Source organism: Hippopotamus amphibius, chromosome 7, assembly GCF_030028045.1.
Source record: "Hippopotamus amphibius kiboko isolate mHipAmp2 chromosome 7, mHipAmp2.hap2, whole genome shotgun sequence".
Lineage (NCBI taxonomy): Eukaryota > Metazoa > Chordata > Mammalia > Artiodactyla > Hippopotamidae > Hippopotamus > Hippopotamus amphibius.
Window position 1 is genome coordinate 57,891,363 of NC_080192.1, and position 17,222 is coordinate 57,908,584.

Here is a 17,222-nt window from a genome sequence, read left to right on the forward strand (position 1 = left end):
CATTTCTGTCTCAACAAATATGGCAGTGTCATCTGACATCTGTCACACCCAGAGTGTGATTGTTGACTCCCATTTGCCACATGCTTGATGAAGTGTTACATCATATCTGTCATCACACATGAGAGTATCACATCACAGCAGGCACAACCCACTTGTGTGTCATCTCACATGGTCACAACCTACATGTGGTTGCCAAAACATACCTGTCACACACTGATTATGTGTGTCACATCACAACTTTCACAACCCCCTGTGATTGTCACCTCACCAGTGTCATCATGGGCAAGTGTCACATCATATCTGTCACATTGAGCCTGTGACTGTCATGCCATTTCTGTCTCAACACACATGGCAGTGTCACATGACATCTGTCACACCAAGACTGTGATTGTCACCTCACATTTGTCACATGCATTACAGAGTATCACACAGTATATGTCATTACACATGAGAATGTCACATAACTTCAGGCACAACCCAGGTGTGTATCAGCTCACCCTGTCACAATTGGCATGTGATTGTCACCACACATCTGTCACAAGCCTCTTATGATTGTCACATCACACCTGTCATAATGCCTGAGTGATTGTCACCTCATGTGTGTCATAACATGCAATTATCCAAAAATGTCAGTCACATTGTGCCTGTTATTGGTCACACCATTTCTACTTCAACACATGTGGCAGTGTCACCTGACATATGTCACACCTCGAGTGTGATTGTCACCTCACATTTGTCACATGTGTTATGGAGTGTCACATCATATCTGTCACATTCCACATGGGAGTGAAATATCACATGAGGCACAACCCACTTGTGTGTCACCTCACATGGTCACAACCCACATGTTATTGTCACCACACATCTGTCACACATGCTTATGTGGGTCACGTCAAATCTGTTACAATGCCCATGTGATTGTCACCTCATCTGTGTTATAATATGCAAGTGTCACATCATATCTCTCATATCATGCCTGTGATCATCACATCATTTCTGTCTCAACACACGTGGCAGTGTCACCTGATATCTGTCACACCCACAGTGTGATTGTCACCTCACACTTGTCACACGTCTTCTGGGAGTGTCACATCATCCCTGTCACATCTGACATGTGCATGTCACATCACATCAGTCAAAACCCATATGTATGTGATCTCAGATGGTCACAATCTGCATATGATTGTCACCACACACTGGTCACAAGCCACTTATGAGTCTCACATCACAACTGTCACAATGCTCAAGTGACTGTCACCTCACATGTGTCTTCACGCACAACTGTCACATCATACCTGTCACATTGCACATGTGATTGTCACATCACATCAGATCCAACCCAGTTGTGTGTCACCTCCCATTGTCACAATTGGCATATGATTGTCACCACACATCTGTCACACATACTTCTGTGTGTTACATCAAAACTGTTATAACACCCATGTGACTGTCACTTCTCCTATGTCAGAATGCACGTGTCACATCATATCTGTCACATCGTGCCTGTGACTCTCGCATCATTTCTGTCTCAACACATGTGGCAGTGTCACCTGGCATCTGTCACACCCAGAGTGTGTTTGTCACCTCCCATTTGTCAGGTGCCTTACAAAGTGTCATGTTTCCCTGTCACATCACATATGGGACTGTCACGTCACATCCATCACCACCCATTTGTCACCTCATGTGTTCACCACTGGCATATGATTGTCACCACACATCTGTCACAAGCCTCTTATCAGTGTCATATCACAACTGTCACCACACCCATGTGGCCGTTACCTCACATGTGTCATAACATGAAAGCATTATATCGTATCTATCCCATCACACTTATGATTATCACGTCACTTCTGTCTCAGCCCATGTGGGTGTGTCATCTGACATCTGTCATACCCTGAGTGTGAGTGTCACATCACATGTGTCAAATGCCTTCCAGAGTGTCACATCATATCTGTCGCATCACATGTGAGAGTGTCATATCTCATCAGGTACAACCCACTTGTGTCACCTCACATGGTCACAACCAGCATGTGGTTGTCATCACACACCTGTCACACATTGCTTATGTGTGTCACATCACAACTGTCACAACACTCATGTGATTGTTACCTCACCATGTGTCTTAACAGGCAAGTGTCACATCATAGCTATCACATCATGCCTGTGGCTCTCATATCATTTCTGTCTCAACACCTGTGGCATTGTCACCTGATACCTGTCACACTCAGAGTGGTATTGTGACCTCAATTTGTCAGAAGACTTCCAGAAGCATTACAGCATACCTGTCACTTCACATGTGCATGTCACATCATGTCCATCACAACCCACATGCATGTCAACTCAGAAGGTCACAATCAGCATACGATTGTCACCACTCATTTGTCCCAAGCCATTTATGACTGTCACATCACAACTGTCACAACGCTTCTGTGGTTGTCATCCCACATGTATCTTAACATGCAAATGCCCCATCATATGTGTCGCATTGCACCTGTGATTGTCATATCACATCTGTCTCAACACGCATGAGAGTGTCTCCTGACATGTGTCACACCCAGAGAGTGAGTGTCACCTCATATAAGTCACATGCCATGCAGGGGTGTCACATCATACCTCTCATATCACACATGTGTGTGTCACATCAGATCAGTTCCAATCAACTTGTGTGTCACCTCACATTGTCACTTGCTTTACAGAGCATCGCATCATACCTGTCATCACACATGAGAGTCATATCACATCAAGCACAAGCCATTTGTGTGTCACCTCACGTGATCACCACACATGTGTCACACATGCTTATGTGTGTCACATCAAAACTGTTACAAGGCCCATGTGATTGTCACATCACCTGTGTTGTAACACGCAAGTGCCATAACATATCAGTCACATCATGTCTGTTATTGTCACAGCATTTCTGCCTCCACAAATGTGGCAGTGTCATCTGACATCTGTTACACCCATAGTGTGTTACCTCACAGTTGGCACATGCTTTACAGAGTGACACATCCTATCTGTCATCACACATGAGAGTGTCATATCACATCAGGCACAGCCCACTTGTGTGTCACCTCACATGGTCACAACTGGCATGTGATTGTCACCGCACATCTGTCACAAGCTGCTTATGACGGTCACATCACAACTGTCACAATGTTCATGTATTTGTCACCTCATGTGTCTTAATGCCCAAGGGTCACATCATACCTGTGTCATTGCACATGTGATTGTCACATCACATGGGTCTCAACACACTTGAGAGTGTCACCTGACTCCTGTGACACACAGAGTGTGATTGTCACCTCATATTAGTCACATGCCTCCCAGGAGTGTCACATCACACCAGTCACATTGCACATGCGTGTGTCACATCACAACAGTTCCAAATTCACTTGTGTGTCACCCCACATGGTCACAATTGGCATGTCAATGTCACCACACATCGGTCACAAGACTCATGATTGTCACATCACACCTGTCCCAATGCCTGTGTGATTGTCACCTCATGGGTGTCATAATGTGCAAGTGTCACAACATTTCAGTCCCATTGTGCCTGTTAGGGTCACACTATTTCTGTCTCGACACACATGGCAGTGTTACCTGACATCTGTCTCAACAAGAGTGTGATTAGCACATCACATGTGTCACATGACTTCTGGAGTGTCATGTCATATGTGTCCCATCACATGAGTGTGTCATAGCACATCAGGCACAACCCACTTGTGTGTCACCTCACATGGTCACAACCAGCAAGTGGTTGACACCACACAGCTGTCACACACCACTTATGTGTGTCACATCCAAACTGTCACCATGCCCATGTGATGGTCACCTCATCTGTGTCATAACAGGCAAGTGTCACATATCTGTCACATCATGCCTGTGGCTGTCACCTATTTGTCTCAACACACATGTCAGTGTCACATGACATCTGTCACACCAAGAGTGTGATTGTCACCTCACATTTGTCATGTGCTTTATGGAGTGTCACATCATATCTGTCATCACACATGACAGTGTCATATCACATCAGGCACAAGCCCCTTGTGTGTCATCTCACATAGTCACAACCAGCATGTGGGTTTTCACACACACTGCTTCTGTGGGTCACATCACTGCTGTCACTGTGCCCTTGTGATTGTCACCTCCTCTGTGTCATCATGCACAACTGTCACATCATATCTGTCACATTGCACCTGTGACCTCATTTCTGTCTCAACACATGTGGCAGATTCCCCTGACATCTGTTACACCCAGAGTGTGATCGTCACCTCATATTTGACACATGCCTTAGAGAGAGTCGCATATCTGTCACATCACACATGTGCATGTCAAAGTCTATATCACAAACCTGTTTTTCCACAATTCACATTATCACAACCATCGAGTGATTGTCAACCCACAACTGGCACAAACCACTTATGATTGTCACATCACACCTGTCACAAGGTCCTTGTGATTGTCTTCTCATGTGTCATAATGTGCAAGTGCCACTACATATCAGTCACATGCCTGTTATTGTCATATCATTTCTGTCTCAACACACATGGCAGTTGTGATATCTGTCACATCCAAAGTGTCATTATCACCTCACATTTGTGACATGCTTTATGTAGTGTCACATCCTATTTTTCACATCATGCCTGTGACTGTCACATCATTTCTGTCTCAACACACGTGGCAGTGTCATCTGACATCTGTCACACCCAGAGTGTGATTGTTGACTCCCATTTGCCACATGCTTGATGAAGTGTTACATCATATCTGTCATCACACATGAGAGTATCACATCACAGCAGGCACAACCCACTTGTGTGTCATCTCACATGGTCACAACCTACATGTGGTTGCCAAAACATACCTGTCACACACTGATTATGTGTGTCACATCACAACTTTCACAACCCCCTGTGATTGTCACCTCACCTGTGTCATCATGGGCAAGTGTCACATCATATCTGTCACATTGAGCCTGTGACTGTCATGCCATTTCTGTCTCAACACACATGGCAGTGTCACATGACATCTGTCACACCAAGACTGTGATTGTCACCTCACATTTGTCACATGCATTACAGAGTATCACACAGTATATGTCATTACACATGAGAATGTCACATAACTTCAGGCACAACCCACGTGTGTATCAGCTCACCCTGTCACAATTGGCATGTGATTGTCACCACACATCTGTCACAAGCCTCTTATGATTGTCACATCACACCCGTCATAATGCCTGAGTGATTGTCACCTCATGTGTGTCATAACATGCAATTATCCAAAAATGTCAGTCACATTGTGCCTGTTATTGGTCACACCATTTCTACTTCAACACATGTGGCAGTGTCACCTGACATATGTCACACCTCGAGTGTGATTGTCACCTCACATTTGTCACATGTGTTATGGAGTGTCACATCATATCTGTCACATTACACATGGGAGTGAAATATCACATGAGGCACAACCCACTTGTGTGTCACCTCACATGGTCACAACCCACATGTTATTGTCACCACACATCTGTCACACATGCTTATGTGGGTCACGTCAAATCTGTTACAATGCCCATGTGATGGTCACCTCATCTGTGTTATAATATGCAAGTGTCACATCATATCTCTCATATCATGCCTGTGATCATCACATCATTTCTGTCTCAACACACGTGGCAGTGTCACCTGATATCTGTCACACCCACAGTGTGATTGTCACCTCACACTTGTCACACGTCTTCTGGGAGTGTCACATCATCCCTGTCACCTCTGACATGTGCAGGTCACATCACATCAGTCAAAACCCATATGTATGTGATCTCAGATGGTCACAATCTGCATATGATTGTCACCACACACTGGTCACAAGCCACTTATGAGTCTCACATCACAACTGTCACAATGCTCAAGTGACTGTCACCTCACATGTGTCTTCATGCACAACTGTCACATCATACCTGTCACATTGCACATGTGATTGTCACATCACATCAGATCCAACCCAGTTGTGTGTCACCTCCCATTGTCACAATTGGCATATGATTGTCACCACACATCTGTCACACATACTTATGTGTGTTACATCAAAACTGTTATAACACCCATGTGACTGTCACTTCTCCTATGTCAGAATGCACGTGTCACATCATAGCTGTCACATCGTGCCTGTGACTCTCGCATCATTTCTGTCTCAACACATGTGGCAGTGTCACCTGGCATCTGTCACACCCAGAGTGTGTTTGTCACCTCCCATTTGTCAGGTGCCTTACAAAGTGTCATGTTTCCCTGTCACATCACATATGGGACTGTCACGTCACATCCATCACCACCCATTTGTCACCTCATGTGTTCACCACTGGCATATGATTGTCACCACACATCTGTCACAAGCCTCTTATCAGTGTCATATCACAACTGTCACCACACCCATGTGGCCGTTACCTCACATGTGTCATAACATGAAAGCATTATATCGTATCTATCCCATCACACTTATGATTATCACGTCACTTCTGTCTCAGCCCATGTGGGTGTGTCATCTGACATCTGTCATACCCTGAGTGTGAGTGTCACATCACATGTGTCAAATGCCTTCCAGAGTGTCACATCATATCTGTCGCATCACATGTGAGAGTGTCATATCTCATCAGGTACAACCCACTTGTGTCACCTCACATGGTCACAACCAGCATGTGGTTGTCATCACACACCTGTCACACATTGCTTATGTGTGTCACATCACAACTGTCACAACACTCATGTGATTGTTACCTCACCATGTGTCTTAACAGGCAAGTGTCACATCATAGCTATCACATCATGCCTGTGGCTCTCATATCATTTCTGTCTCAACACATGTGGCATTGTCACCTGATACCTGTCACACTCAGAGTGGTATTGTGACCTCAATTTGTCAGAAGACTTCCAGAAGCATTACAGCATACCTGTCACTTCACATGCGCATGTCACATCATGTCCATCACAACCCACATGCATGTCAACTCAGAAGGTCACAATCAGCATACGATTGTCACCACTCATTTGTCCCAAGCCATTTATGACTGTCACATCACAACTGTCACAACGCTTCTGTGGTTGTCATCCCACATGTATCTTAACATGCAAATGCCCCATCATATGTGTCGCATTGCACCTGTGATTGTCATATCACATCTGTCTCAACACGCATGAGAGTGTCTCCTGACATGTGTCACACCCAGAGAGTGAGTGTCACCTCATATAAGTCACATGCCATGCAGGGGTGTCACATCATACCTCTCATATCACACATGTGTGTGTCACATCAGATCAGTTCCAATCAACTTGTGTGTCACCTCACATTGTCACTTGCTTTACAGAGCATCGCATCATACCTGTCATCACACATGAGAGTCATATCACATCAAGCACAAGCCATTTGTGTGTCACCTCACGTGATCACCACACATGTGTCACACATGCTTATGTGTGTCACATCAAAACTGTTACAAGGCCCATGTGATTGTCACATCACCTGTGTTGTAACACGCAAGTGCCATAACATATCAGTCACATCATGTCTGTTATTGTCACAGCATTTCTGCCTCCACAAATGTGGCAGTGTCATGTGACATCTGTTACACCCATAGTGTGTTACCTCACAGTTGGCACATGCTTTACAGAGTGACACATCCTATCTGTCATCACACATGAGAGTGTCATATCACATCAGGCACAGCCCACTTGTGTGTCACCTCACATGGTCACAACTGGCATGTGATTGTCACCGCACATCTGTCACAAGCTGCTTATGACGGTCACATCACAACTGTCACAATGTTCATGTATTTGTCACCTCATGTGTCTTAATGCCCAAGGGTCACATCATACCTGTGTCATTGCACATGTGATTGTCACATCACATGGGTCTCAACACACTTGAGAGTGTCACCTGACTCCTGTGACACACAGAGTGTGATTGTCCCCTCATATTAGTCACATGCCTCCCAGGAGTGTCACATCACACCAGTCACATTGCACATGCGTGTGTCACATCACAACAGTTCCAAATTCACTTGTGTGTCACCCCACATGGTCACAATTGGCATGTCAATGTCACCACACATCGGTCACAAGACTCATGATTGTCACATCACACCTGTCCCAATGCCTGTGTGATTGTCACCTCATGGGTGTCATAATGTGCAAGTGTCACAACATTTCAGTCACATTGTGCCTGTTAGGGTCACACTATTTCTGTCTCGACACACATGGCAGTGTTACCTGACATCTGTCTCAACAAGAGTGTGATTAGCACATCACATTTGTCACATGACTTCTGGAGTGTCATGTCATATGTGTCCCATCACATGAGTGTGTCATAGCACATCAGGCACAACCCACTTGTGTGTCACCTCACATGGTCACAACCAGCAAGTGGTTGACACCACACAGCTGTCACACACCACTTATGTGTGTCACATCCAAACTGTCACCATGCCCATGTGATGGTCACCTCATCTGTGTCATAACAGGCACGTGTCACATATCTGTCACATCATGCCTGTGGCTGTCACCTATTTGTCTCAACACACATGTCAGTGTCACATGACATCTGTCACACCAAGAGTGTGATTGTCACCTCACATTTGTCATGTGCTTTATGGAGTGTCACATCATATCTGTCATCACACATGACAGTGTCATATCACATCAGGCACAAGCCCCTTGTGTGTCATCTCACATAGTCACAACCAGCATGTGGGTTTTCACACACACTGCTTCTGTGGGTCACATCACTGCTGTCACTGTGCCCTTGTGATTGTCACCTCCTCTGTGTCATCATGCACAACTGTCACATCATATCTGTCACATTGCACCTGTGACCTCATTTCTGTCTCAACACATGTGGCAGATTCCCCTGACATCTGTTACACCCAGAGTGTGATCGTCACCTCATATTTGACACATGCCTTAGAGAGAGTCGCATATCTGTCACATCACACATGTGCATGTCAAAGTCTATATCACAAACCTGTTTTTCCACAATTCACATTATCACAACCATCGAGTGATTGTCAACCCACAACTGGCACAAACCACTTATGATTGTCACATCACACCTGTCACAAGGTCCTTGTGATTGTCTTCTCATGTGTCATAATGTGCAAGTGCCACTACATATCAGTCACATGCCTGTTATTGTCATATCATTTCTGTCTCAACACACATGGCAGTTGTGATATCTGTCACATCCAAAGTGTCATTATCACCTCACATTTGTGACATGCTTTATGTAGTGTCACATCCTATTTTTCACATCATGCCTGTGACTGTCACATCATTTCTGTCTCAACACACGTGGCAGTGTCATCTGACATCTGTCACACCCAGAGTGTGATTGTTGACTCCCATTTGCCACATGCTTGATGAAGTGTTACATCATATCTGTCATCACACATGAGAGTATCACATCACAGCAGGCACAACCCACTTGTGTGTCATCTCACATGGTCACAACCTACATGTGGTTGCCAAAACATACCTGTCACACACTGATTATGTGTGTCACATCACAACTTTCACAACCCCCTGTGATTGTCACCTCACCTGTGTCATCATGGGCAAGTGTCACATCATATCTGTCACATTGAGCCTGTGACTGTCATGCCATTTCTGTCTCAACACACATGGCAGTGTCACATGACATCTGTCACACCAAGACTGTGATTGTCACCTCACATTTGTCACATGCATTACAGAGTATCACACAGTATATGTCATTACACATGAGAATGTCACATAACTTCAGGCACAACCCACGTGTGTATCAGCTCACCCTGTCACAATTGGCATGTGATTGTCACCACACATCTGTCACAAGCCTCTTATGATTGTCACATCACACCCGTCATAATGCCTGAGTGATTGTCACCTCATGTGTGTCATAACATGCAATTATCCAAAAATGTCAGTCACATTGTGCCTGTTATTGGTCACACCATTTCTACTTCAACACATGTGGCAGTGTCACCTGACATATGTCACACCTCGAGTGTGATTGTCACCTCACATTTGTCACATGTGTTATGGAGTGTCACATCATATCTGTCACATTACACATGGGAGTGAAATATCACATGAGGCACAACCCACTTGTGTGTCACCTCACATGGTCACAACCCACATGTTATTGTCACCACACATCTGTCACACATGCTTATGTGGGTCACGTCAAATCTGTTACAATGCCCATGTGATGGTCACCTCATCTGTGTTATAATATGCAAGTGTCACATCATATCTCTCATATCATGCCTGTGATCATCACATCATTTCTGTCTCAACACACGTGGCAGTGTCACCTGATATCTGTCACACCCACAGTGTGATTGTCACCTCACACTTGTCACACGTCTTCTGGGAGTGTCACATCATCCCTGTCACCTCTGACATGTGCAGGTCACATCACATCAGTCAAAACCCATATGTATGTGATCTCAGATGGTCACAATCTGCATATGATTGTCACCACACACTGGTCACAAGCCACTTATGAGTCTCACATCACAACTGTCACAATGCTCAAGTGACTGTCACCTCACATGTGTCTTCATGCACAACTGTCACATCATACCTGTCACATTGCACATGTGATTGTCACATCACATCAGATCCAACCCAGCTGTGTGTCACCTCCCATTGTCACAATTGGCATATGATTGTCACCACACATCTGTCACACATACTTATGTGTGTTACATCAAAACTGTTATAACACCCATGTGACTGTCACTTCTCCTATGTCAGAATGCACGTGTCACATCATAGCTGTCACATCGTGCCTGTGACTCTCGCATCATTTCTGTCTCAACACATGTGGCAGTGTCACCTGGCATCTGTCACACCCAGAGTGTGTTTGTCACCTCCCATTTGTCAGGTGCCTTACAAAGTGTCATGTTTCCCTGTCACATCACATATGGGACTGTCACGTCACATCCATCACCACCCATTTGTCACCTCATGTGTTCACCACTGGCATATGATTGTCACCACACATCTGTCACAAGCCTCTTATCAGTGTCATATCACAACTGTCACCACACCCATGTGGCCGTTACCTCACATGTGTCATAACATGAAAGCATTATATCGTATCTATCCCATCACACTTATGATTATCACGTCACTTCTGTCTCAGCCCATGTGGGTGTGTCATCTGACATCTGTCATACCCTGAGTGTGAGTGTCACATCACATGTGTCAAATGCCTTCCAGAGTGTCACATCATATCTGTCGCATCACATGTGAGAGTGTCATATCTCATCAGGTACAACCCACTTGTGTCACCTCACATGGTCACAACCAGCATGTGGTTGTCATCACACACCTGTCACACATTGCTTATGTGTGTCACATCACAACTGTCACAACACTCATGTGATTGTTACCTCACCATGTGTCTTAACAGGCAAGTGTCACATCATAGCTATCACATCATGCCTGTGGCTCTCATATCATTTCTGTCTCAACACATGTGGCATTGTCACCTGATACCTGTCACACTCAGAGTGGTATTGTGACCTCAATTTGTCAGAAGACTTCCAGAAGCATTACAGCATACCTGTCACTTCACATGCGCATGTCACATCATGTCCATCACAACCCACATGCATGTCAACTCAGAAGGTCACAATCAGCATACGATTGTCACCACTCATTTGTCCCAAGCCATTTATGACTGTCACATCACAACTGTCACAACGCTTCTGTGGTTGTCATCCCACATGTATCTTAACATGCAAATGCCCCATCATATGTGTCGCATTGCACCTGTGATTGTCATATCACATCTGTCTCAACACGCATGAGAGTGTCTCCTGACATGTGTCACACCCAGAGAGTGAGTGTCACCTCATATAAGTCACATGCCATGCAGGGGTGTCACATCATACCTCTCATATCACACATGTGTGTGTCACATCAGATCAGTTCCAATCAACTTGTGTGTCACCTCACATTGTCACTTGCTTTACAGAGCATCGCATCATACCTGTCATCACACATGAGAGTCATATCACATCAAGCACAAGCCATTTGTGTGTCACCTCACGTGATCACCACACATGTGTCACACATGCTTATGTGTGTCACATCAAAACTGTTACAAGGCCCATGTGATTGTCACATCACCTGTGTTGTAACACGCAAGTGCCATAACATATCAGTCACATCATGTCTGTTATTGTCACAGCATTTCTGCCTCCACAAATGTGGCAGTGTCATGTGACATCTGTTACACCCATAGTGTGTTACCTCACAGTTGGCACATGCTTTACAGAGTGACACATCCTATCTGTCATCACACATGAGAGTGTCATATCACATCAGGCACAGCCCACTTGTGTGTCACCTCACATGGTCACAACTGGCATGTGATTGTCACCGCACATCTGTCACAAGCTGCTTATGACGGTCACATCACAACTGTCACAATGTTCATGTATTTGTCACCTCATGTGTCTTAATGCCCAAGGGTCACATCATACCTGTGTCATTGCACATGTGATTGTCACATCACATGGGTCTCAACACACTTGAGAGTGTCACCTGACTCCTGTGACACACAGAGTGTGATTGTCCCCTCATATTAGTCACATGCCTCCCAGGAGTGTCACATCACACCAGTCACATTGCACATGCGTGTGTCACATCACAACAGTTCCAAATTCACTTGTGTGTCACCCCACATGGTCACAATTGGCATGTCAATGTCACCACACATCGGTCACAAGACTCATGATTGTCACATCACACCTGTCCCAATGCCTGTGTGATTGTCACCTCATGGGTGTCATAATGTGCAAGTGTCACAACATTTCAGTCACATTGTGCCTGTTAGGGTCACACTATTTCTGTCTCGACACACATGGCAGTGTTACCTGACATCTGTCTCAACAAGAGTGTGATTAGCACATCACATTTGTCACATGACTTCTGGAGTGTCATGTCATATGTGTCCCATCACATGAGTGTGTCATAGCACATCAGGCACAACCCACTTGTGTGTCACCTCACATGGTCACAACCAGCAAGTGGTTGACACCACACAGCTGTCACACACCACTTATGTGTGTCACATCCAAACTGTCACCATGCCCATGTGATGGTCACCTCATCTGTGTCATAACAGGCACGTGTCACATATCTGTCACATCATGCCTGTGGCTGTCACCTATTTGTCTCAACACACATGTCAGTGTCACATGACATCTGTCACACCAAGAGTGTGATTGTCACCTCACATTTGTCATGTGCTTTATGGAGTGTCACATCATATCTGTCATCACACATGACAGTGTCATATCACATCAGGCACAAGCCCCTTGTGTGTCATCTCACATAGTCACAACCAGCATGTGGGTTTTCACACACACTGCTTCTGTGGGTCACATCACTGCTGTCACTGTGCCCTTGTGATTGTCACCTCCTCTGTGTCATCATGCACAACTGTCACATCATATCTGTCACATTGCACCTGTGACCTCATTTCTGTCTCAACACATGTGGCAGATTCCCCTGACATCTGTTACACCCAGAGTGTGATCGTCACCTCATATTTGACACATGCCTTAGAGAGAGTCGCATATCTGTCACATCACACATGTGCATGTCAAAGTCTATATCACAAACCTGTTTTTCCACAATTCACATTATCACAACCATCGAGTGATTGTCAACCCACAACTGGCACAAACCACTTATGATTGTCACATCACACCTGTCACAAGGTCCTTGTGATTGTCTTCTCATGTGTCATAATGTGCAAGTGCCACTACATATCAGTCACATGCCTGTTATTGTCATATCATTTCTGTCTCAACACACATGGCAGTTGTGATATCTGTCACATCCAAAGTGTCATTATCACCTCACATTTGTGACATGCTTTATGTAGTGTCACATCCTATTTTTCACATCATGCCTGTGACTGTCACATCATTTCTGTCTCAACAAATATGGCAGTGTCATCTGACATCTGTCACACTCAGAGTGTGATTGTTACCTCACATTTGACACATGCCTTATGGAGAGTCACATCATATCTGTTATCACTCATGAGAGTGTCATATCACATCAGGCACAACTGTCTTGTGTGTCACCTCTCATGGACACAAAGGGCATGTAGTTTTCAACACACACCTGTCACACACTGATTATGTGGTTCACATCACAGCTGTCACTGCACCCTTGTGATTGTCAGCTTACCTGTGTCACATCACACATGTCACATCATATCTGTCACATTGAGCCTGTGACTGTCACCTCATTTCTGTCTCAACACATGTGGCAGTTTCCTTTTACATGTGTCACACCCAGAGTGTGATTGTCACCTCCCCTTTGACACATTACTTATGGAGAGTCACATATCTGCCACATGTCACATGTGTGTATCACATCATATGAGTTCCAACCCACTTGTGTGTCACCTCACATTATCACAGTTGGCATGTGAATGTCACTGCACATCTGTCACAAACCTCTTCTGAATGTTCCATCACACTTGTCACAATGTCTGTGTGATTATCACCTAATGTGTGTCATAATGTGCAAATGTCACAACATTTTGGTCAATCGTGCCTGTTAGGGTCACTCTATTTCTGTTTAAACACTGGTGGCAGTGTCACCTGTCATCTGTCACACCCAGAGTGATATTGTCACATCACATTTGTCACATGACTTCTGGAGTGTCACATCATATGTGTCACATCACATGAGTGTGTCATAGCACATCAGGCACAACTCACTTATGTGTCACCTCACATGCTCACAACTAGCATGTGGTTGTCACCACACACCTGTCACACACCACTTATGTGTGTCACATCAAAACTGTCACCATGCCCATGTGATTGTCACCTCATCTGTGTCATAATATGCAAGTGTCACATAATATCTGTCACATCATGTCTGTGACTGTCACATCATATTTGTCTCACACACATGTCAGTGTCACCTGACATCTGTCACATCGAGAGTGTGATTGTCAGCTCACATTTGTCACATGCTTTACAGAGTGTCACATCATATTTGTTACTTCATGCTCATGACTGTCACATCATTTCTGTCTCAACAAATGTGGCCGTGTCATCTGACATTTGTCACACTCAGAGTGTGATTGTCACCTCACATTTGACATATGCTTTATGGAGTGTCACATCATATCTGTCATCCCACATGATAGTGTCCTATCACATCCGGCACACCCCACTTGTGTGTCACCTCACATGGTAACAACTGGCATGTGATTGTTGCCACACATCTGTCACAAGCTGCTTATGATTGTCACATCACAACTGTCACAATGCTCATGTGATTGTCACCTCATGTTTCTTAATGCCCAACTGTCACATCATACCTGACTCAAATCTTCTTACTAGAGGTAGGGTATAAACCTTGATTGTGACATTGACTCTGATTTTGATGGACCTGCAATCCAAGGTTCAGCTGTCTTGACTGTGAGGGCTGGCTTGCTGGGGACCAGCCCATGACCTGGGACAGTGCTGAATCAAAGCTGACAAGGAATAACTTCCAGTGCATTACAGGACTGGCGACTCCCAGCTACATATTAATATCAGTGATATCCATGATCCTTGGGACATGATTTGAAGGATCAATTTATCAGAAAGGATGTGAAGGTCTTGACACTTGAGTGATTCTTGGTTGGATATTAGGAACCAGCTGCACTCATTTGGGCCTTGCAGCAAAATATCAGCTGAATCCCACTGCTTCTTTTTCTGCAAAAGTCAACAACTCTATTTCAGCTGGAATGGGCTACACTGAGCCTCTGTGCCTGGTGTGAAGCTGACGCTGTCTGTTCTGGTAAACAGGAAGAGTGTTAGTGCTACAGGCCATGAACTTGGGCTTTTTCTGGGGTGGGGGGGTGAATCCAGCTGTAGAAACCTCAGGGAAGAGATATGGGAAGATTTGGCCTTAATACAATTCTGCTGTGACCTGTAGGCTTCACTCCCCCTCCCCTGACTCCAGTGATCAAAACTAAGGATGGTCTATACAAGAATTATGTTTTAAATGTGTAGAGAGTTTCACATTACCTCGCTTCTAGTTAAATTGGTTATCTGTCTAGTTATCAGTTCTGCAGTCACGTAGTCACCTTGCATTATTTAAATCTACTTAACTGTTAAATGTACTAACCACCATTAATGAAACTGACCTTTATGAAAATCATAAAAAAAAGTAAAGACAAAATCCTCTATCAAGGGTTGCTCAACCACAGCACTACTGACATTTCAGATCCCATCACTCTCCGTTCAGTAAAGGGGTCCTGTGCAATGGAAGGTGTTTCACAGCACCCCTGGCCTCTCTCCCGTTAGTACTCCTGCCACCCCCACATAACCTCCCTGTCACATTTCCAGATGTTCTCAAATGTTGCCTGGATTAAGGCACCAGGTAAATATTGCAGGAGAAGTATTTAGAATTAAATCATTATTAATTGTTTATGCGAAGTTAAAATGTAATTGTGTCTCCTGTGTTTTTATTTGCTAAATCTGGCAGCCATACCTGAGAAGAGATATCACCCACCTCCCACCCCATTTGAGAATCACTGCCATAATCCACAGGAGCAAGAAAGAAATGCATGGTGATGGGAGGTGGGGAATGTTATGATCAGATTTACATTTGGGGCAAAAGTAAAGAAAGACTGATCTTCTCACAGGCTAGGAATGCTGTCCTCAGCTTCCTGTTTCCACAGGTGAAACACTGAGGCCTCATTGGACTTTTGGCTCCCTTTTGAATAAGCAACTGAAAATGGGAACCCAGATGTTTCCAGCCACATCCATCCTTGGGGAGTGTGATGTTGTGAATTGCAATATGAGGTATAAATTTGACCTTCATTGTGTATCTGGCAAAGAGCTCCTAAAACTCTTAAAACTTCCTAAGGGATCAGAGAAAAGTGGGGGTGTTTTCGGTTATGTTGATGAAGTTAGAACAGCCTTGGGGTGAGTGGGCTGAAACATTCAGTCCCACCCACCCTGACCCTCCTGGATAAAAGAGGGTGGAAGTTTGAATCAATTGTCCTGGCCAATGATTTAATCAATCATGCCTGTGTAATGGACACTCTATAAAAGCCCAAAAGGATAGGGTTAGGAGACCTTCTGGGCTGGTGATTATGTGGACACTGGGGGAAAATACTATGCTTAGAGGGCAAGGACACTCTGCACCCTTCACGCA

General features: G+C 44.7%; 1 pseudogene; it reads left to right on the plus strand.

Annotated features, from left to right (window-relative positions):
• Positions 1 to 15,403: 15,403 nt before the first annotated feature.
• On the plus strand, positions 15,404 to 15,995 carry LOC130857617 (voltage-dependent anion-selective channel protein 2-like; annotated as a pseudogene).
• Positions 15,996 to 17,222: the final 1,227 nt, after the last annotated feature.